Source organism: Apium graveolens, chromosome 1 (assembly GCF_009905375.1).
Source record: "Apium graveolens cultivar Ventura chromosome 1, ASM990537v1, whole genome shotgun sequence".
NCBI lineage: Eukaryota > Viridiplantae > Streptophyta > Magnoliopsida > Apiales > Apiaceae > Apium > Apium graveolens.
In genome coordinates, this window is record NC_133647.1 from 77908080 (window position 1) to 77931451 (window position 23372).

Below are 23372 nucleotides of genomic sequence, written 5' to 3' on the forward strand. Positions count from 1 at the left end.
AACTCAAGCGCTCACCATTTACTGTAGCTCTTGAATCCATCCTTGTAGGTACAATTGCTTCATAGGACAAGTTCTAAACTGGGGGTATAGAACAGGATGTAGGGTAGATTAAAGAGATACACTCACATCCGAATGTCCAGTGAAACAAGAATAAACAGATGGAGGTTCTTGAATAGGTAGTCTCATATCAAGAGGTAGAAAAGTAGCATAGAATAGCTTAAAGAAGTGCACTCGTTATAACAGAATGTAGTACCATTAATGCTGATGGATGAACAAAGTACAAATCCAATCTGAAAGAAGATAACGATCCTCGAACGGAAAGCTTTAAACGATCGAATGACATCAGGAAATCAGGATCTGCCATTGCCGTTGTCTGGAAATCACGTCACAAGCTGAGAATCCCGAATCGCAATACGAACTATGCCGGAGACCTACTATACCATCTCACTCAATCTCGCAATGTCTTATCTTTCTACTTCCTATTCTTAATCCTAACCCTCTACCCAATCCCGACAATCTAGGCTTGTTTCAGTGACTTATAACCTGTAGCTCTGATACCAACCTGTGGTGCCCTCCAAACCCGAGTCAGAAGTTTGGGGTCCATAACACAAAAACAATATATAAACCTGTATAAGAAATATTATTTATAATGACCCTGCTTCACAAAACCACGGATCGCAACAGGTTAAAGTATGAAAACAAGCCACAACCTTAACTTTTATTACAACGTACCAAATCCCAACTAATTTAACTTACAATCGATAATAAAATCATTCTTACAATCTGAGTATCTCTATACCGCATGAAGCTTCTGCTAGCTTGATTCAACTCCCTGGAACCTTAGCCCGCACTTTGGACTGAGGAACTTCACTATCATCCACATTATTTTCAACTGTAAAATATATAAAAGATTCGCAAGGGTGAGCTAACTAGCTCAACAAGTCATAATAGTGATAACTGAGGTTAAACAATGATCAACTGAAATGATTCAAAGGAATCAAGTTGCTTTTTAACTCATCATTAGAATTGGATATTCATTTTTAAGTTTTAAAAACCAAGGTTAGGCTGCTGATCAGTCACGCACTAACCCAGAGCAAGCACACAACACTGCTCTAATTACTGGATCCAAGGCACACATTGGCCTAACTTGACCATTGGTATGGTCTAACCACGAATCTGGTCCACATATATAAAAACTATCCAATCCTAAAGCAGTTCAATATGATAACAATATGATTCAATAAAATAAGATCATAATCGATGATGGTTAAACATTTGCATAAAACATAAGAAAACTCATAGATATCTCAAGGGTATATCAGGGTATGTATAAGAAACGGTTTTCAGTTTGTACAAGGGTCAGGTATCAAACCAGTAATGATTTTTCAGGATATGGTTCTTTGATGTTACTAAGAATGATTGGGGTATAAAAGTTTCTGTGTTTTCAAACCATTTTCTTCTGGTGTTTGGTGTTTGGTAGTTAAACATTTGGGAAATAGTATCATATGTGTGTGGTTTGGTGTCTAAGGATCAACAAAGGAAGGTTTACAAAGAACAAGGCTCACGGCTCAAGATCAAGAAAAATCAGGGATTCAAGGGTAAATAGTTAATGCACTTGCAATGTAAACAAGAGTTATTTTGAATAATAGCGACATGTTATGAAACATTCGAAAACATTGGTAATATATATCTTGAAGCAAATTTCAGAAATACTTGCCTTACAAGGCTTTATAACTATTACTGATCAATTCTGGACCAACTCTGCCGCTTAGGCTTTTACGTCCAACCACTATGTCACTCTGGATTCGACCTTGACACTCAGGTCTTCCTGTTGAAACTCTACTGAACTCGTCAATTGATTATTAGGTTATCTTTAGTCCATCGTCCACTTTCAGGTTCTCGATCATAACCTACAGGGTCGAAATACCCTACATTAGACATCTAAGTATGCTTGACATATCCTCGATACTAATTCTTACCCAACGATATTCAAACCCGACTCGTAATTATTCATATTAGAATAACACAGAACATAATTAGGGTTCATATTCTCAAAATCAATCCAGTGTTCATTTTCAGAAAATACGTATACTCGTCATTTTACGAAATTAGGATTACTGTGTTTTGGCCAAAACATACAACACAACATACAATCAGGTTCTGTATAAATATACGTATATGTATTTACTTATACTCGCTCGACGTCCCGATAATCCTCGGATACGCTTCCCGTATTCCCGTAGTTTAATTTTCCGGAAATCTGACATCGTCCCCTTTGTTTATCGGACTACCCGTCGAAACATCATCGACGTCAATAACACAAATCACAATCCAATTCGAACCACGACAACCAGTTATAACATACAAATTCCAATCACCGATGCAATTTAGTTATTAATTATTATTACCCGCATGTTTATATTTTTATTTGTAGGACTCAGAAATGATTCATCATTGTCCACCGTCGGCTCGCCGAGGCTCATCGCCGATGGCGGCAAAAATTCGCGGGTACCCGAAATATTCGAGTGTCTGACACGAATTTCACCGATTAAATTTCCGAATAATCCAAAAATAATACTTCAAAAATCACGGAATTTCATTCGAAATATTCACCACAATAAAGTAATTATTCGAAATGCAAAAGAAATGGAAGGATTGAATTATTCAGAAGATTCGATAACCAATAATCGAACAATAAAAAATGTATACACAAATATATATACATGCCCAATTAAGAAACTGATAGGAACAGCCACTGCACCGAAGATGTGACCGCGATTCCCACCAGAAAACACACAGCAAACACCCACACAGACTCACACACCCAGAACGCACACACACACGACTATAACACACACACACACAAAAACTCGACCGTGACCAGGAACCGGGCCGGAAAACGGAAAAAGGCGGTCGGAAAACCGAGCACTGGCGGCGATTACTCACCGGAATCACAGGCGGCGGCCAAGAATCTAGATAACCAGGGAATTACGAGATGAGAACACAGAGGAGAGACCGAATGGATGATACGACTGGGAGAAAAGGAATTGACAGAGAGAGGGTAGTGTAGAGAGATTGATGAAAATGGAGAATGAAAAAAAATAAAACGAGAAAGACACTGTGAATTCGTTTGCTGTGTTTTTGTTTTATTATTATTCTTTTTTTCTTCTGTAGACTCAGCAATTGACACGTATCCACAGGGTAACAGGGCACTGCCACGTGTCCTATTTTCTGACTGGAAGCTCCATTTCTGCATCTTCTTTAATCTTTTAACGGAACAGCTTGCGAATGAAAATTAATCCAAATGATCCCAAAATATTTTTAAAACTTTATAAATATCCCGAATTCACTAAAATAAGGTTTTCACAATTTTTAAAATATTTTTGAAACGTAACTCGTACCCACATTTAACATTTAACGATCTGAGCTGCATTTACAAGAAACTCAGAAAATTATGAAAATAGTTTTAAAATATCACAAATATCCCGAAGTTTACAAAAACATAAATTTCGTAATTTTAAAATAATTTTTGAAATGCAGTTTATACTCGCTTTTAACAATTAAATGAATCGACACGACGGTGAAATTAATCCCGAAAATTTCCAAAATGATTTTAAAATTCTCGAAGTATTTCAAACTTAAATAAATATGAGTTTCATAATTTTTGAAGAATTCTAGAATTTAATATGGATTTTACAAATAAAAGCAATTAGAAAATCATTTAAGAATTAATAAAATATTAATTTCTCAATTTTATAAAATCCTAAAAATAATTATTATAATTATAAAACCATAAAAACAATTTTAGAGACTCTTCAAATATTTATACAAATAAATTTGCATTAAATCCACTTTTAAAAGTGAAACAATTCAATACCATTCCTTAATTAATCACGCGGACAACCCGGTACACTATAAATCACACATAGATAAAAATCGGACAACACATAGCGGTCAAAATCAATACACATATTTTATTTATCTAATAGTTCCATAATTACATATATAAATAATTCAAAAATACGCGAGTCGTTATATTATGCTGGACTGCCACTCAGCCACTTACGCTTTGATGGACTCCCAATGAGCCACTTACACTTTGATGGACTCCAACTGAGCCCATGGCGCCTATGCCGACACATTTTGATTGGGCTTACTTCCCGAACGTTGGGCAAGTAATCAAACTCTTTTATCAAATTAACAACTTCATTGCGCCAAAAATTCACCATGGAGCCGGATCCCTTAGGTTTTGAGCGAGTATCTAAATCCCCTTCGAAAGGAAGATCTTAAATTTGAAAATGAGTTTTGGGATCCCCTCTAACTTTAAAATCATTTTGAAGGCTCGAAAACATTTTTGAAAATGTTTGAAGTAAGGATGATTTAATAGAATAAATCAGTTACAAAATAATCGAAGAATGTCTGAATATTATTCTTTAAATAATATTCCAATAAAGAATAGCTTTTATCAAAATAAATCTAGTAATAGTTTTTGGAAATAATACTTGAAACGAATAATAATTATCGAAAGATATACGAAAGTAAAATCTTTATTTGAATAATCGAAAATAATGTTTGATTAGTGTTCAAAACTATTGAATATACCTTATTTGATTAATAGTTATAGAAAACTATATATATATATACATATATTATACTCGGGAACATCGACTCCCTGTTTAGAAAAATGTTCACCTTTGGGTCCCCTATACTAAGGGTATACACAACTATTGCTAATCTCTAGCATAGGTATTATGCACTTTATAAGCATTTGAATTGATAATAAAATATCAAGATTTCACAACATGCATATATATACCATATCAACATGCTCCAATATATCACAAGATTTGCTAATAACAACCATGCACTTATCTCAAGATAATGCATCAATATATTTACATCACAACAACAGTATAACGGGTAGAAAACTTGCCTGAGTGTACCGGGGTAGACTTAAGCTTAGAGTGGGTATGGTAACCTATGAACAATAATATAAGTCATAATTAAACCATGGTCGCTTAAGAAACTAGACTTTATCCACTTAGACCCTAACGTTCGCTTTTGCGCTTAACTTTTTACATAAGTCGCTCAAGTACCCTCGACTCCACCATTTTTATAAAACTAACCATTAAACATTTTAAGGCGACCCTTTCACGAGTACTTTACCAACTGCCTATTCCACCTTACATAATTGTTTCGTGTTTTAATTAATCATTTAAGTGTCTCAATTATGGTCTCAAATTTACTCGAGGTTTCAGGGTTCGCTCGCGAAACGCCGTTACTTAAAACGGTCGTTTCTCATTACTCGTAACTCGGATTTAGGCGAACGACATATCAAAACGAAGCTCGTAACATGAACTATCTAAACATGGCAAAGGTAAGAATCCTACAGTGAGTTCATGGGTCCTAAAGTTAAGAACAGAAACAGTTAAGGAAAATCGGGCATTATGACGGCTATAACTTAGCAATTTCCAATATTTTTACCACTCCAAATCAATCCCTTCCAACTACAATCCATCCACAACTTCAAGATTCAAACCTAGGATACTGATCTTAGCCAAAACAAGCTTAAGATCCTCAATGCAATTCAATATTATACCATCTCCATAATCAACTAATTTACTTAACAATCAAAGATCAATTCAAACTTAATCATTCAAACAACTACCCATCCATCTAAACTATCCCAAAATTCAAGCAAACAAACTTAGTACTTAAAGGTCCAGAAGTTTTATACCTTATTTGTGAGGGGAAAGTTTCTAGGAAGCCTTAAAACCTTGATTAATCCTTATACAAGCTTGGATCTCATAAACAATCAATAAAATACAAAGTTAGGTTTTGAAATTTCTAAAAGTCCGATTGAAAGAACTGTAAAAATGAGGGTTTTGCCATGCTTATTTGGTCGAGACTTGTGAAAAGAGTTGTAGGCCATCTCAATACCTTTCCAAAGAGCTATAGAGCATAATATTTGAGAGAGTATTGAAGGAGATATGATAGTTTTAAGTTGCTGCTCTGGTTTTGGCCGAGAGCAAGGGAAGAAATGAAGAATGCTTCTTATTTGTCTTGGAAAATGAAATGAATTGCTTGGTTACAAATTAACATAGGTAATTTAGGTGTTAAAAACATGTGGATCGGAATCAATCTTGAACAAATATCTTCCTCCTTTGCATACATCATCTTGCTCACGTCACTAGCTAGCCATTTGTCATTATCTTGTGATGTGATGATGTCATAGTCCCTTAACTTCTTGAACAAGCTTGTCTCTTGGTCACTTATTTGTTTTACGGTTTGTTTAACTCTCGTTCTCGTTACTCGTTTGAGAGATCATATCCGGGATCTTGTTACTTGGGCTTCCATAAACCTTTCTTAAAATTTTATACTTCTTTAATGATCCTCTCTTATAATCCTTGAATTTAAATCCCTTTTAATCATGCTACCTTATACTTAATTCTTTCGGTATCTGGTGGATTTTCAGGAAAAATCAAAGTGTTCGAATCCGAATTCTGATGACCTTTACATACACTCATTTACTTTATGAAATACTAATACGATCTCAGAATTTCCATAACAGTACTCCTATATAGTGTGGTTTGATAATTTTCCTTATTCAGCATCATCAGCAAAAGTTACTATTCATCAGGGTTTCAAATATTTCCAAAATTTGGGGTTATTACAGTAAACCTTATTTCTAAGCGGGCCGAGACCCAGCTTGAATTGTAATTTTAACATGCTAAGAAAATAACTGTTCTATCCTCGCATGGGCGTCCCTAGGAAGGGCTCCCCTGCTGGTTTCTTAGTCTATTAACAAATGTCAAAAAATCAAGGCACAAAAAAGTAAATAGTAATTAAGCATTCATTCATAAATAGTGTAATGTGAGTCAAGTACATGTTTGTGGCCTCGGGTAGGTACCTATATAGCACTACCTGTTGAGTGGAATTTATGACACTTTATAATACTCTATTACGCTTTGAATTGATGCGTTTGTACTCAATATGTTAAGTGTTTTAACGTGTTTTCTTGTATTTTTGCATTTCAGGCATTATCTAGGTAATCAGGTGAATTAGCATTGTTTTGGTGCTAATTTGGTGTCAAATGGTGTTGGAATAAAAACTCGTGGAAAGCCGACTCAAAGCAGCAAAGAAAATCAGAAATCTGAAGTTTTTTCCAGAGGTATGGCGCGCCGGTGCTGGTCAAGTGCACGGTCGCGCCAGGATGTCAGAAAGGCAGCGCGCCCGCGCTGTGATAGCGCGCGGCCGCACCGGTGGGAATTCAAAGAATCCTGATTCTATTATGATTACAATTGGAGGACTTCTGGATTGCATGGGGCTGCTATATATATTCAAATAAAGGACGTTTTCAAGGGAGAGACGTACCAGAGCGCAAGGAGAGACGTAAGAAGACCATTTTAGAACGGATTCAACGAAGACAAAAAAGTTCTTATTTTTACTTGTGAATATTTGTTCTAAGTTTTAACTTGGATGCTAGGTTTCTTACTTATGAACATTACTCTTGTTTCATACTTGGTTTTGTTATTTAAGTATAAATACTACGTTTATTATACCATGCTTTTATCGGAACCCACGTTGATGATGAGTCCGATTATGGGCTAATCGTTATAGTGGGGTTCTAACGGATTTATTTATGGATTTCTTTAGTTAATTTATTTCAATTCCTTAATGTGTGGTGATTGTATGATAACCTAGTATTGCTTGTGCGTATTCATCTTATGAGCGTCGCGAACTTATAAGATAACGCGTTAATCTTTAATGAAGCGACAGTGAATTTAAGGATTTAGAACTTGCCATGCTAGCATAGGTTCATGTGTTATTGTTATGCATGATTTGTAGGTAATTTTAACCATCTTACTTGCCCTGTGTAATCATGATAGAGAACTTGTGCTTTAAACCTTTATGTTGTCAAATTCTATAGAAAGATAGGTTCTCAATATAATTGGTGTCTATTCAGCTTCTATCTCTTTTGTTGATGTCTGGTAGTATGATATTCGTACAAAGAAAGTTGGCGTTTATCAGTTTTGTATTATCTGATTAGTGTCATCACCATTACATGCTGAGGTTAAAAACAATAAGACTATTGAATGAAGTATTTAATGAAGTTAGAATCCCATGTTTGTGTCATATAATATACAACCCTCTTTACTCTCTTAGTTATAATTGTTAATTTAATTCTTAGTTATGAACAACCTCAATTTGTTATCGTCATAGCATTGAATAATAACCATACATTGTTGCTTAAGTGCATAATTTAATTAGTTAAGCAAAGCCAGTCTCTGTGGGAACGAATCTGATTTATATCTTATACTACTTGCGAACACGTATACTTGCGTGAATTATTAGCGTGTGTTTAGCGACTAACAAGTTTTTGGAGCCGCTACCGGGGACTGCGGTGTTAATTTTTAGTTTATGTGTTTTCCATCAGTGGTCATTAAAGTTCATGGACTCGGACATTGTTACTCATCTATTTCCTTGTCTTATTTCAGGTACTTTATCAAGGGTGTATGCATAAGCGTTCGCGTACTCGTAAGAGAACTCTAGATAAAGCCGATGAAGAAGTTTTAGTGGTTTGAAATGAAGTTTTTGAAGAAGAAAAGAAGGTAGAAGAAGAAGAGAAAGTCAAGGAACCAGTTTTATTAGAGATGGGTGATCAAGTAGAAAATCCTAAGGCTTTGATGGACTATTCTCAGCCTAAGATCAATGACATTCAGTCAAGCATCATCAGGCTAGTCATCAGGGATAACACTTTTGAGATCAAGTCGAGCACGATTCAGATGATACAGAACTCAGTTCAGTTTGGGGGTTCTCCTACTGAAGATCCCAACATGCACATCAGGGATTTCATCGAGATATGTGACATGTTCAAGTTCAATGATGTGACTGAAGATGCTATCAAGCTGCGACTCTTCCCATTTTCTCTGAGGGATAAAGCTAAGTGTTGGTTACATTCTCTACCAGCAAGGTCTATCACCATTTGGGAAATCTTGCTCAAAAGTTTCTCACTAAATTCTTCCCTATGGCGAAGACTGCTGCAATCAAGAATGCTCTTACTCAGTTTGCTCAGCAAACTGGAGAATCTCTGTGTAAGGCATGGGATCGATATAAGGAGATGCTAATGAAGTGCCCACACCATGGCATGCCTGATTGGATGATTATTAACTGTTTCTACAATGGATTGGGTGCTACCTCTAGACCCATGCTCGATGCAGCATCAGGAGGAGCCTTGTGGGCTAAGAGCTACGATGAAGCTTATGAATTGATTGAACTGATGGCTTCAAATGAGTACCAGAATCCTTCCCAGAGACTGACTCAGGGAAAAATAGCACGGAATTCTGGAGTTGGATCTAGCAACTGCTATAGCTGCCCAATTTAAGGCTTTGACGATGAAGGTGGATACTTTGGCTAATCATTGGGTTAATCAAATCGCTAGTGTCTGTGAGCTTTATGCTGATGCCTATAAGACTGATCAGTGCACAATTTCTAATGAACCAGCTCAGTTCATGAGCAACTTTCAGCATTCACAGCAACCTGTTCCAGCCACTTATCATCCCAACAACCGAAACTATCCTAATTTCAGTTGGAGCAACGCTCACAATGCGGTTCAACAGCCTTATCAGCAGTATCCAGCTAAGCAGTACAATCCTCCTGGTTTTCAGCAACCGCAATATGCACCAAGACAGCAATTTCAGCTGCAACAAGCTAATAAAAAATCTGAATTAGGGGAGTTGAAGCTTATGTGCAAGAGTCAAGCTGTTTCTATAAAGACCTTGGAAAATCAAATTGGGCAAATTGCCAAAGCCTTGCTAAATCGTCAGCCTAGTATACTACCTAGTGACACTGAAGTGCCAGTAAGGAATATAAGGAGCATGTAAAAGCAATCACTTTGAGGTCTGGAAAGGTTGCGAATCCAGAACAAACTCAAGCATTGACTGAAGAAGCTGGGGCTGAGAAAGAAGTAGAGCAGCAGGAAGTAGAAGTGGAACCAAGGAAGACTACTGTTGAGCACACTCCTCCTAAGAGTAATACAGGGGAGAAACAGATCTATCCTCCACCATCTTTTCCTAAGCGGCTGTAGAAGAAAAAGCCGGACAAGCAATTTGAGAAGTTGTGGAGGTGTTCAAGAAACTTCATATCAACATACCTTTCGCTGAGGCTCTCGAGCAGATGCCTAGTTATGCAAAGTTTATGAAAGGTATTCTCTCTCGGAAAGTGAAACTAGATGATTTAGAGACAGTCGCTCTAACGGAGGAATGTAGTGCTGTGCTGCAACAGAAGTTGCCTTCGAAGCTTAAAGATCCAGGAAGCTTCATTATTCCGTGTACTATTAGCAAAGTTTCTTTTGACAGATGCTTATGTGACTTGGGAGCTAGCATCAATCTGATGCTTTTGTCAATCTTCAAGCAGTTGGACTTACCTGATCCAAAACCAACTTATATGACTTTATAATTGGACAGCCGTTCTATTACATATCCGCGAGGTATTGTGGAGGATGACTTGGTCAAGGTTGATAAACTCATCTTCCCTACTGATTTCATCATTCTTGATTTCGAGGAGGATAAGAAGATTCCGATAATCTTGGGAAGACCTTTCTTAGCGACCGGCCGAACCTTGATAGATGTGCAGAAGGGTGAGCTCACAATGCGAGTGCTGGATCAGGATGTAACTTTTAATGTGTTCAATGCTATGAAATTTTCTATAGAAAATGAGGAGTGCTTAAAGGTGGAGTTGGTCGATTCTGTGGTTACTTCAGAACTTGATCAATTTCTAAGGTCTAATGCCTTAGAAAAAGCCTTATTGGGAAATTCAGATAGTGAAGATGACGAAGGTGAAGAACAATTACAATATTTGAATGCTTCTCCTTGGAAGAGGAAGATTGATATACCTTTTAAATCTCTTGGAATGGAGGAATTGAACAAAGCTCCTAAACGCCTCAAGCCATCTATTTAAGAAGCTCCCACTCTTGAGCATAAGCCTTTACCTGAGCATTTGAGGTATGCGTTTTTAGGTGATGCATCTACTTTGCCTATTATTATTGTATCTGATCTTTCAGGTAGTGATGAGGAAAAGCTCCTGAGGTTTCTAAGAGAGTTCAAATCGATAATTGGTTGGACTATAGCAGATATCAAGGGAATCAGCCCTTCTTATTGCATGCATAAAATTCTGCTAGAGGAAGGTAGCAAGCCTACGGTTGAGCAGCAAAGAAGACTTAATCCGATCATAAATGAAGTAGTAGAGAAAGAAATTCTTAAGTGGCTAGATGCAGGGATCATCTATCCTATTTCTGACAATTCATGGGTAAGTCCAGTTCAATGTGTGCCAAAGAAAGGTGGAATTACTGTGGTAGAAAATGAGAATAATGAGCTTATTCCTATAAGAACAATCACGGGGTGGAGAGTTTGTATGGACTATAGGAAGCTGAACAAGGCCACTATGAAGGATCACTTCCCTTTTCCCTTCATTGACCAGATGCTTGATATATTGGCTGGTCATGAGTACTATTGCCTTCTTGATGGCTATTCGGGTTACAATCTGATTTTTATCGCTCTATAAGATCAGGAGAAGACTACCTTCACTTGTACATTTGGTACTTTCGCCTTCAGACGAGTTTCATTTGGTCTGTGTGGTACACCAACCACATTTCAGAAATTTATGATGACCATTTTTTTTGATATGATTGGCCAGAATGTGGAGATGTTCATGGACGACTTCTCTGTATTTAGCTATTCTTTTGATGAATGCTTGCAAAATCTTGGACACGTTCTCAATAGATATGTTGAGACCAATTTGGTTCTCAATTGGGAGAAATGTCACTTTATGGTGCGACAGGCATTATTCTTGGGCACAAGGTTTCTAGTGAGGGTCTTGAGGTGGACAAAGCCAAGGTGGAGGTCATTGAAAATCTTCCTCCTCCTATTTCTGTAAAGGGAATTCATAATTTTCTTGGTCATGCGGGTTTCTATAGGCGTTTCATCAAAGACTTCTCTAAGATTTCGAAGCCATTGTGCAGTTTGCTTGAAAAAGATGTCCCTTTCAAGTTTGATGATGAGTGCCTGGCAACTTTCGAAACATTGAAGAAGAGTTTAATCTCGGCACCTATTATAACTGCACCTGATTGGTCTGAACTTTTTGAGATGATGTGCGATGCAAGTGACTATGCAGCTGGAGCAGTTCTTGGGCAGAGGAAGAACAACATATTTCATGTGGTCTACTACGCTATCAAGACCCTAAATGGTGCTCAATTGAATTATACTACTACGGAGAAAGAACTTTTGGCTATTTTCTATGGTTTTAAGAAATTTCGATCTTATCTACTTGGGACTAAGGTGACAGTTTTCACTGATCACGCTGCAATTCGTTATCTCGTCTCAAAGAAGGACTCGAAGCTTATATTGATTAGATGGGTTCTTTTGCTTCAAGAATTTGAACTAGAGATCAAGGACAGAAAGGGGACTGAAAATCAAGTCGCTGATCATCTCTTGCGTTTAGAGAACTCTAATGCTACTTTATTGGATAAGACATTGATTAATGAGTCTTTTCCCGACGAGAAGCTATTTGGAGTGCAAGAAGAAGAACCATGGTTTGCAGATATTATGAACTACCTTCTGAGTAATATCATGCCTCCCGACTTATCTTATGCTCAAAGGAAGAAGTTTCTATATGAAGTGAAGTGGTACATGTGGGATGAGCCGTTTCTTTTTCAACAAGGAGCAGACCAAATCATCAAGAGATGTATTCCTTATAGCGAAATGGGGGGATCTTGTAAGATTTTCACTCAATGGCTTATGGAGGACATTATGGTGGAGAAAAGACAGCAGCTCGTATTCTGCAAGCAGGTTTCTTTTGGCCAACCTTGTTTAAAAATGCTCACAAGTTTGGTTTGAAATGTGATAGATGTCAACATGTAGGTAATATGTCTAAGAGGGATGATATGCCTCTTAATGTGCTTCTCGAGGTTGAGGTCTTCAATATTAGGGAAATTGACTTCATTGGGCCATTTATCTCATCCTGTAACAATCAATATATCTTGTCGGCGGTTGATTATGTGTTGAAATGGGTTGAAGTTAAAGCGTTGCCAACGAACGATGCGAAAGTGGTGCTTAATTTTCTTCATAAGCAGATATTCACAAGATTTGGAACTCCAAGAGTCATAATCAGTGATGAGGGGTCGCATTTATGTAACCGTAAGTTCACTACTATGAGGCAAAGGTATAATATGAATCATCGCATTACTACGGCTTATCATCCTCAAATGAATGGTCAAGACGAGGTATCTAACAGGGAGATCAAGCACATTTTAGAGAAAGTTGCGTGTCCATTAAGGAAGGATTGGTCTTAAAAGCTTGATGAAGCTGTTTGGGCGTATCGAACAGCGTACAAGATTCCGCTAGGGATGTCACCGTATCAGTTGGTTAATGGTAAGGGGTATCATTTGTCGGTGGAGCTGGAGCATAAAGCGTATTGGGCCTTGAAGAAATTGAATCTGGATTTGGATACAACTGGAAAGAAGAGGATGCTTCAATTGAATGAGCTCGACAAATTTCGACTTCAAGCTTATGAGAACAAAATAATGTATAAGGAGAAAGTCAAGAGGTGGTACGACCGGGTTCTAGTGCTCAAATCATTTATGTCGGGGCAACAAGTTCTTTTGTTCAACACTCGTCTCCGTCTTTTTCCTGGAAAGTTGAAGTCAAGATGGTCAGGGCCATTTATTGTCAAAACTGTGTTTCCACATGGAACGGTGGAAATTTTTGAGAATGGTCGGGGCCAAGCATTCAAGGTAAATGGTCAGAGGTTGAAGCATTATTATGGTGACATGGAAAACCGCGAGGTGGTTAGTGCCGTTTTATTTTCCGTTTGATCTCGATTTCTACATCAAGCTAACGACATAAAGCAAGCGCTTCTTGGGAGGCAACCCAAGTTTGTTGTACATTAGTAAGTAGAGGAAACAAGAAGAAAAAGAAAATCACAAAAAAGTCAAAAAATGAAAAAAATTCAGGACTGACTACAGAAGCCTGGCACGCCTCCGCTGTCCTACCACGCGGCCGCGCTGAAAATACAGAAACAAGGTGCGCCCGCACTGTTCCAGCGTGCGGCAGCACCGGTTTGGCAGAAGTAACGCGCGCCCGCGCCGAAGTCCCAACTCAAAAAAAAATAAAGGCAGTTTTATGGGGGAAAATCGAGATTTTTGCTACAAAATCAATTTCCAACCGAATTTTACTCCTCTACATCCCAAATTTCCCTCTCCAAATCAAACCCATTACTCCCATTATTCCCATAATTAAATCCTAGTTTTATTCCATATATAATTCTCTTTTCACCACCTATATATACATATACCTCATACACAAACTTCTTCACCACTTCACAAATTTTCAACACAAATTCTCTCTTAAACACAACTCTTACTCTCTCTACTCAATTCCAATAGCACCCAAGAGACAAAGAACGCAAGTAAGCAGCAGCACCACCGATTCTTCAAGTGTGGGTTGTGTAAGGCCGAGGTTCTCTACTCCCGAGGCTGAAGCAGAGTATACGAGGCTTCCCTCGAAGCCGATCATCAAGGAGTAAGGTTTTCTACCATCAGGGAAGGATGGTAAGCTATTGGAGATCATTCTGGAGATGGGCTGGGTTCCTTTTTGTGAGGCCCCCACTGCTGTGCCCATGAGTGTTGTTTGCGAGTTCTATGCGAATGCGAAGGCTGAGAAGAATGGCTTCACGGTGGTTCGAGGGAGGAATGTGGAGTACGGTGCAGAGGCCAGCAGGATGGTGATTGAGCAGCCCGCGAGGAAGGTCGGGCAAGACACGTGGAACGATAAGACTCCAGAGGACTTTGATCTGGATCTTATTGTTGCTACGCTGTGCCAACCCAACACTCACTGGAAGATTAAGAGGGGTATGACCGAGTATTCTATGTTCTCGGCTTCCAGCATGAACAGGTTTGCCCGTGCATGGAACGCGTTTATTTGTGCTAACATCATGCCATCTTCGCATGTGCATGAGATTACTATGGAGCGTGCATGGCTGTTATGGGACATTCTTCAGGGCGATTATGTGGATTTGGGGATGGTGATTTATCAGGGTATCCTGAAGTTCTTGAGGGGGAGTACCACGGGGTCTATTCCATATGCGTCCGTTGTGACGAAGCTGTGCGTGGTAGTTGGTGTTCATTGGCCCGCACATGAGCAGTTACAGATCTTGAGTACTCCTATTGACAGCAGTACTTTGGCTACGATACAAGAATGGGATAGAGGCAAGCCCGAACATAAGGGGCTTGGTCATACTTTTGACCACCTACCTGGTGGGAGGCCAGCTGCTGGGGCCACTCAGGCGAGCAAGACTGCATGGAGATCTCAGCTAGGAGATGAGGCAGGGCCATCGCAGCAGGCACATGAGGAGGAGGAATGAGCTGATATGAGAGCTGGCATGAGCATGACACAATACAGGCATTTGGCTAGGAGGATGGATGCGATGCATGACATCCACAACAGGTTTGCATGTGATTTCACCCAGGCATTCGGGACAACTTTTCGAGCCACCGGTGTTGACATCCAGTGGCCAGTTTTTGGTGAGGATTCCATGTATCCACCTCCGGACACACCTGACACTCCACCCGTTGAGGGTGAGGAGCCTGATTCTGATTAGGTATGCCTGAATTCCTTACTATTACCTTCACCGAGGACAGTGAATATTCTAAGTTTGGGGGTAGTAGTTGAAGGAATATGTTTTGTGTGAGTCGCATATAGTTTGCATATTCATGATAGTTTAGTTCATATAGTGCATATCTTGCCATATAATTTTTTTAATTATTAATTATTAATTATCTTATTTTTTAGTAGTTTTTATGTTAGTTTGTTCATATAGTTCATGCATTTGCATTATAACATGATCCCTTAAATGATTTTTCCGATTAATTTGTGATATTGATGCTAGTGTAGTGATGTCATATTTAGTGATGTTAAGTCTTATCGAATTAATTTGCATGCTAGAGACACTTGTATTTCACTAAGTCTTATAGGTTGCTAGAGTGCTAGATCATGATCATGGTTTGTTTGTTTGTCGAGGTTTAATCGCTTGTTTATATTTAAAATTTAGGATATTCTCTTAATAATAAAATAATATGGATTTTTAGAAATTGGAGAAAAATTGGATTTTATTGCTAGTTGTTGTGGCTATGTGTCAAATGGCTAGTAGCCAGCTCATATTTATATGAGTAGTCTAGGGTTGAGCGAGATAGAGTGAAACGCACTCGTTCAGAAATTTGGAAGAAAAGAAAAAGAAAAAAAGAAAAAAAAAGAAAAAAATAAGTGTTATGTTTAATTGATCACGAGTGGGCTTTTTAGTACTCGAGTTATTAAGTTCTTAGGGGACTTTGTACCTAGTGACCTAAGGCTTTTATAATCCGGGATCCGCTAACCTAACGCTCGCTACATGGGTACTATTGTATAAGTCTTTTGTGAACCTCACTCATTGCACGATCAAATAAACATATGTGTGTTGTTTTGTTTGAATAAAAGCATGAATCCATATAAAACTCCAATATAAGAATTGAAGTGTTATAAGTTATTTTGAGTCTAGCTTTTTATTTTATTTTAACCTTGCGATTGCCTTGTTGAGTAGTGAGTCATGATTATTGATCTAGTTGTGATAGTATATTTGTAGGCATTTGCACACACGCACGTCTTTAGTTTGTAATTTTATTTGTATGATTTGATTGATCTTTATGCGAGTAACTGCATTTGTTGAGATGTTGCTCGTTGATTGGTTTAGTTATTCTATTGGGATTGTTGCATTCATATTAGTTGCATTCATGGATTTTTGTTTCTTGTTCTTTGAGTCAGTTTATGCTTGAGGACAGGCATCGATTCAAGTTTGGGGGTATGTTGAGTGGCATTTATGACACTTTATAATGCTCTATTACGCTTTGAATTGATGTGTTTGTACTCAGTTGTTAAGTGTTTTAACGTGTTTTCTAGTGTTTTTGCATTTCGGGCATTATTTAGGTAAACAGGTGAATTAGCATTGTTTTGGTGCTAATTTGGTGTCAAGGTGGTGGTGGAATAAAATCTCTTGGAAAGCCGAATCGAAGCAGCAAAGAAAATCATAAATCTGAAGTTTTTTTCCAGAGGTACGGCGCGCCCGCGCTGGTCAAGCGCGCGCCCGCGCCAGGATGTCAGAAAGGCAGCGCGCCCGCGCTGTGATAGCGCGTGGCCGCGCCAGTCCGAATTTAAAGAATCCTGATTCTATTATAATTACAATTGGAGGACTTCTGGATTGCATGGGGCTGCTATATATATTCAAATAAATGACGTTTTTAAGGGAGAGACGTACCAGAGCGCAACGAGAGTCGTAAGAAGACCGTTTTAGCACGGATTCAACGAAGAAAAAGAAGATCTTGTTTTTACTTGTGAATCTTTGTTCTAAGTTGTAACTTGGATGCTAGTTTTCTTACTTGTAAACCTTACTCTTGTTTCGTACTTGGTTTTGTTATTTAAGTATAAAGACTACATTTATTATACCATGCTTTCATCGGAACCCACGTTGATGATGAGTCTGATTATGGGCTAATCGTTATCATGGGGTTCTAATGGATTTATTTATGGATTTCTTTACTTAATTTGTTTCGATGCCTTAGTGTGTGGTGATTGTATGACAACCTAGTATTGGTTGTGCGTATTCGTTTTATGAGTGTCGCGAACTAATAAGATAACGTGTTAATCTTTAATGAAGCGACAATGAATTTAAAGATTTAGAACTTAAATGCTAGCATAGGTTCATGTGTTATTGTTATACATGATTCGTAGGTAATTTTAACCATCTTACTTGCCCTGTGTAATCATGATAGATAAATTGTTCTTTAAAACTTTATGTTGTCAAATTCTATAGATATATAGGGTCTCAATATAATTGGTATCTATTCAGCTTCTATCTCTTTCGTTGATGTCTGATAGTATGGTATTCGTACAACGAAAGTTGGCGTTTATTAGTTTTGTGTTATCTGATTAGTGTCATCACCATTACATGCTAAGGTTAAGAACAATAAGGTTATTGAATGAAGTATTTAATGAAGTTAGAATCCCATGTTTGTCTCATATAATATACAACCCTCTTTACTCTCTTAGTTATAATTTATAGTTTAATTCTTAGTTATAAACAGCCTCAATTTGTTATCGTCTTAGCATTGAATAATAACCATACATTGTTGCTTAAGTGCATAAATTAATTACTTAACCAAAGCCAGTCTCTGTGGGAACGAATCCGATTTATATCTTATACTACTTGCGAACGCGTATACTTGCGACCCCTTGAGACTTAGGAATATTTTAATAATACTAAGCCGGAAAAGAACTATATTACTGATAATACTTGCGAAGATGCTCCGCATTCAAGGCCAGTGGGATAACCTTGTCCTACATATCATTGAGATGGTATATTCCTTCCCAAAGTACTGATTTTTTCTTGTAAGAGCCTTCCCAGTTTGCCCCAAAGACTCCATGTGTGACGCCCTCCCAACCCGGAGTTTAGATTTGGGGGTTACTAGCCAATAAACCATAATAAATTAATCACATCAGAATAATATAATAAATATGACCCCTTGCATGCAACTGGATCGATCACAGGTTATAGTATGGAGCATGCACTAATACAAACCAACTGTTATAACAAACCATGAGTCTAATTAGTTTTACAATTTATACAAATTTTATTACAAACCTCTAGACTAGCTAAGCATCCCAAACTGTCTACCTGGAAAACACACCAAACTATCTACAAGCACAAAACCACCTGGTCAGACCTGGAACTCAAGTTTGCCCTGGCCTAGCTGAAAGAATCAGGATATGAAACAAGTATGAGCGAAAAAAATGCTCAGCAAGCCGTAAATAGCTTATGATTTGGAACAACAACAACAATATATCTGATAAATAAAACCAAACTACAATACCTGAACAGTATCAAAACTGATATATATTTGATAATAAACAACATTTGCATATATATTTTGTTTTGGGATTGGAATCCTCGAAAAACGGTGTGTTGTCGCCGGTGATCAGCCGCGGAGCAACACCGGTATGCCGAAGCATATCCAACTAAACAAAAGGTACCCAAGGCACATATCGGCCTAGCAAGGTGTTATATCCTGTATAACACATAGTTCACGCTGGACCGCTGCCACGGCCTCTTACGCAACCATCCAACCCATAAAAACAATTTTTCGTCAAAGGAATCGAATCAAATGACATCCTTAACCACATAACTCCTCATTTCTCATGGTCCGGAGTTATCTCAACAACCAATGGCGAAATAACCAGAACAATTAGTTATTCGCTAATCTCAATTCAAAGCTTCACTATATAGGGTAATTTATAGCGAAATGTAAAAACATTTAACTATTCTGAACATAGAATAGTAGAGAAATTGAAAGAATAAATTCAGAGTCAATATCACTTGAATGATAAGTGATGACATAAATAATTGCATAATATGATTCGACATAAACGTCACTTGAACGATAAGTGAAGTTAAGGTACTTGCCTGGTATGCTCCATAACTTCTTACTATTACTCTGGCTTATAGCTGCTGGCTACTATCTCCGTCTAACACTTGACCGCACTCCTTGCTACTCGATTCTATAAACAAAAGGACTATCTTAATTGACAGAACCAAGCTCAATTGACGTAAGTATACGTCTTGACATCTACCCGATCATTTATAATTAAACATGGCATTCTAAAACTGTAAACGGATAGCATGCATATCACGTAAGACATAATCATGGTAGTTGTATAACATGTAATCACATATTTCATGTAACACATAGTCAGATCATTAAAAGATATGTCTCAGAGTTGAATTCGGGTCACTAATAATACTTACCGATCATATACCAACTCAAACTGACACACAAACCAAATGTCATTGCAATACGAAATAAATTAGGGCTTAAAAGTATTATTATTGAAAGAGTAATATTTTTCTGAGTCTATACACGTTCGTTTCGTATTAAACGGACGAACAGTTTAATTATTATGAATAAAATAAGAAATAAATGGAAATAAATCAATTAATAATAATATTAATTGACTTTTAAATACCAAAATATAATTTTTAAAAATTTTAAAAATATTTTTTTTAGGAATTATTTGAATTAATTATAAATAATCTACATTTATTTAACTATTTATAAATAAAATTAATTGATTAAATGTTTAATCAATTAATTAAAACCATAAATAATTAACTAAAACATATTATAAATAATTAAATCAAATTGAATTTTAAAAATAATAAAAGAAAATAAATTTTGAAATTTAAAATAATTAAGTAAGTGATTTTCAGAATTTAAAATAATGAATAAATGATTTTTTTTGAAAATAAAATAATGATTTTTAAAAATAAAAATCAAATTTTGAATTAAAAGTAAAGAGAAATTGTCAAAAATAGATTTCTGGAAAGTAACTTGGTGGTTCTAAGATCAAAAGCGGGTCAATTAAATCGGGTTAACGGGTCAACCATGAACGAGTCGGGTCGGGTCACCGGAGTTCAAGAACATGCCGCCGGAAATCTGGGATTTCCAGATTCCGACCGACGAGCCAGGACTCCGGTCAGGTTCCGACGCCTGCAACCCCCCCTTTTTAACACTCGTTCTCCTCGTTTCTTCCCTCGAATCAATACAAAACAACCCCAGTAACTCAATTACCTATTCAACATCAACAATCGTTCAAGGACTCGTTCAATCTGGCCAAAAACCGAACAACCTCGGCGGTGCTCCGGCCAGAATTCGGGTTTGGAAAATTTAACATCAAATTCACAGTTCTATACAAAAAAATAAAGCTTGTAAAGCCTATAATCACTTCCCAAAATCAAAACAAACAACCATATCACGGATAATTTAGAACAATAAAAAAATAAGAATACTTAACCCTCTAAACTCGATTCGATCATTCTGCAAACAAACAACTGGAATTTATACATGAATCGACTATAAACAAGGTCGTGAATCTATTGGAATCATCAAAATCAACTAACAATCAATCAATAATCCAGAAAGTTCAAGAATCAAATCGAACTACATAAACTTCGATTTTTCAAATTACTCAATCTTAAATCGAAATAGTTATACCGAAATATCGGCCGTGAATCAAGCTTCAATTTGACTACTCGAGTGTCCGATTTGGTTTGCTAAATCGATCGAAATAAGGGATTGAAGTTGAAGAAGAAATCTCACCCCCACGGGTTTGTTCTTGAAGAAATCTTATTTTCTGAAATTTTATTAAAATAAAATGAATAAAACTAATTTTAATCAGCTATTTATTAACCTAAAATTATATCCCTAAAATCAAACTAGGGTGTTTTTATCCCCTAAATTAAAATAAATAGGGCCCAAAATAATAATTACGGGGAATAATTTGAAAACGATAAAATACAAAATTAATGTCAAAATTTCCCAAAAATTGTGAATAATGTAAAAATACATAAATCCTGGGTATTTGAAATACAAATAATTTTATAAAAATAAAAAGACAAATTTTGTGGACTTTAACGTCCCGGTGGGGTCCCGGTCCGTTTATTTTTAAAAACCAGAAACAATCCTTAAATTAATAGAAAAACCCGAATACGCATAAAATACATTGAAACACGCATAAAGTGAAATAAAACGAATATCTCGATAGAAGCGCGAATAAATACAAGTCCAAATTGCAGATCGATTCATATCAATGCAGTTTAAACACATATTTATCAATCAAAATTTTTCTAGCCCGCACAGAAACACATGTAGCAACTATAACACCTAATATCATGCCAATAATCACTTTAAATTTATAAAACACATAATAATTATTTATTTAACATATAATATTCACATAAATTTCCCGGGTATAACATCCTCCCCCTCTTAACAGGATTCCGTCCTTAGAATCAGCCTAGGAAAACAAGTGAGGATACTTGGATCGCATTTCGCTTTCCAACTCCCAGGTCGACTCTTCCACCTTGGGATTCCTCCACAAGACTCACACCAAAGATACAGACTTATTCCTAAGCACTCTTTCCTTCTTATCTAAAATCTGCACTGGTTTCTCGACAAAAGATAAATCTGGCTGAATCTCGATTGTCCCATATTCTATCACATGATTGGAATCAGGAAAATAACGCTTCAACATTGACACGTGGAACACATTGTGAATATGCTGCATGTGAGGTGGTAAAGCTAACTCGTAAGAAACCTTTCCCACAAGCCTCAAAATCTCAAAAGGGCCAACATAACGCGGACTCAACTTTCCTTTCTTTCCAAATCTTGATAAACCCTTCCAAGGTGAAACCTTCAATATCATTGCTTCACCAACTTCAAATTCCATATCCTCTCTAGCAGGATCAGCATATTTGCATTGACGATCTTGAGCCGCTATTAATCTTTTCTGAATGAGCTCTATCTTTTCCTTTGTCTGCTGGATCACTTCTGGACCCAAAATCTTTCTCTCACTAACCTCATCCCAACATATTGGAGATCTGCATCTTCTCCCGTACAAAGCTTTGTAAGGCGGCATTCCAATACTGGCATGATAACTGTTGTTGTAGGAGAATTCAACCAATGACAAATGTTCGTCCCAACTTCCCTCAAAATGTAGAGCACATACCCTTAACATATCTTCGATAGTCTGAATCGTCCTTTCAATTTGACCGTATGTCTGCGGATGATACGCGGTACTCATGTTCAACTTCGTTCCAAGACAATTTTGAAAACTTCTCCAAAATCTTGAATTAAATCGAGGATCCCTGTCTGAAACTATGGATACTGGAACTCCATGTCGTGTCACAATTTCCTTCAGATATAACCGAACCAATTTATCCACTGATAATCTCTCGTTGATAGGAAGAAAATGCGCTGACTTCATCAATCTGTCAATAATGACCCAAATAGCATCATGATTTACCCTGGTCCACGATAATCCAACTACGAAATCCATCGCTATATGCTTTCACTTCCATTCTGGAATGTCCAATGGCTATATTAGTCCACTGGGCCTTTGATGTTCCGCTTTGACTCGCTGGAAAGTATAACACTTACTTACCCATTCTACAATTTCCTTCTTGTAATAACCTCAATTTTTGGAATTTTTGAAACACTGATGAATAGTAACTTTTTGCTGATGATGCTGATTAAGGAAAATTATCAGACAACACTATATAGGAGTACTGTTATGGAAATTCTGAGATCGTATTGGTATTCCATAAAGTAAATGAGTGTATGTAAAGGTCATCAGAATTCGAATCCGGACACTTTTATTTTTTCCCGAAAATCCACCAGATACCGAAAGAATTGAGTATAAGATAACATGATTAAAAAGATATAAATTCAAGGATTA

The 23372-nt window shown here is 37.1% G+C and overlaps 1 non-coding gene across 1 annotated transcript; it reads right to left on the bottom strand.

The window, feature by feature from the left end:
• Positions 1 to 9043: 9043 nt before the first annotated feature.
• Positions 9044 to 9150, bottom strand: LOC141681076 (small nucleolar RNA R71). The gene has a single exon (XR_012558524.1). It is a non-coding gene; the product is annotated as a small nucleolar RNA R71 (small nucleolar RNA).
• Positions 9151 to 23372: the final 14222 nt, after the last annotated feature.